Here is a 1,584-nt window from a genome sequence, read left to right as displayed (position 1 = left end):
TCTCTTGTTCAAATTTTTATTTTTAGACTTAGACCAGATTTCCAACTCAGTACTTAAGAACATAGGAGCAGTCCTGCTGGATGAGGCCCAAGGCCCATCTACTCCAGCATCCTGTTTCACAGTGGCCTACAGGCAAGAGGTGAGGGCATGCCCTCTGTCCTGCTGTTGCTCCCCTAAAACCGGTATTCAGAGGCATCTTTCCTCTTAGCTGGGAATGGGATTAGGGGTGTGGGAGGTTTTTTATTTATTTTGTTGCTTTTAAAAAAAATTAAAAACTTGGTTTGCTTTACTGGGAAGTAAAACTGATTTTAGTAAGACATCCTAGTTAGCATGTTGAAAATTTCAATCTTAATTAACATTTCATTTAAGATGTCACTTCTGTTTTTATACAGCATCAGTCTCTAGGCACGGTTTTTAAAAAGTAGAGTAGAGAACAATAACAATCATAAACAGTCTTCTTCATCTATCACATCTAGTAGAAATAGTTCTTGTGCTGATGGACGGATTTAACTTTTACAGCTGCATGACAGATAAAGAAGGACATCTTTCTCAGCATGGAAAGCAGTAAAGGAAAGCTTCACTTGTTCATTTTCTACCTAGTAGGAACAATAACACTGCAACTTTTAAAGGCAGACATTGGTTTAAAAAAAAAAAAGATGGCAGCCATGAATATCAAGTTGTGACATACTGCACAAGGATACATCAGCCTAGTAACATCGCATCAACAAGATGAGCCAAATTGTGCAAGTAGAATTACACAAGAGTCAGCCCATTTCTAGTGGGTTTACTCTTGTGTAACATCATTTGCACAATTCTTTCTGTTCGTACAATATCCATACGCACAACGTTACTGGGCTGATGTACCCTTGTGCAGTATGTCAGCCACCAACATATGCAAGCCGCTTTTCCATAGGTTTATTCCATGACACCTCTTGAAGTATAAAAAGGCCCACAGCCATGATATATGGGTGCTTACCATGAATATATTGTTGTCAGTCCTAGCTGTGTGATGACACGGAAAGGAGTTGTGTTCTTGGACCCTGTCATGTGGTTGCAGACCTTGAATTGTTAAGCAGTTTAAGGGATATTATATTGTTTAAAGCAAAACTCAGAGGCATTGTGAAAAATTGATCAGTTTAAAAAAACTGGATGGCTCAAGTAAGTTAACCCACTTCAGGTCAGTTGGGCAAGTCTGGGATATAACCCTGGACAGAAGAGATCCATTTCAAAAAGAGAAAAGGAGACAATGTTGGTGAAAGGGAAGAGGCAGAAGAGAATTAGGGTTAAACATACGCTGAAAGCATGGGTGAAAATCCACCAATACTCAGAATAATTAAACTGTGTTCAGCCTACGCTGCAGTTAGACACATTTACTTCTCAGTCTTTCAGCATTCAAAACTTTTAAGAATCCCTGAATTGTACTTGAGTGGATTCTAATTCTGTCCAACTTGGCAAGCAGCCTCCAAAGGCAGAAAAACTGATGAAGTCAGAGGAGGGAATCTTGAACACCAGCTGCAACAGTGGAGATGTTCCTGGAATCTCAGTTTGGCCTATCCTTACTCTAGCAGCACTGAGACTTCTCTC

Source organism: Hemicordylus capensis, chromosome 5 (assembly GCF_027244095.1).
Source record: "Hemicordylus capensis ecotype Gifberg chromosome 5, rHemCap1.1.pri, whole genome shotgun sequence".
Taxonomy (NCBI): Eukaryota; Metazoa; Chordata; class Lepidosauria; order Squamata; family Cordylidae; genus Hemicordylus; species Hemicordylus capensis.
This window is presented reverse-complemented; position numbering follows the sequence as displayed.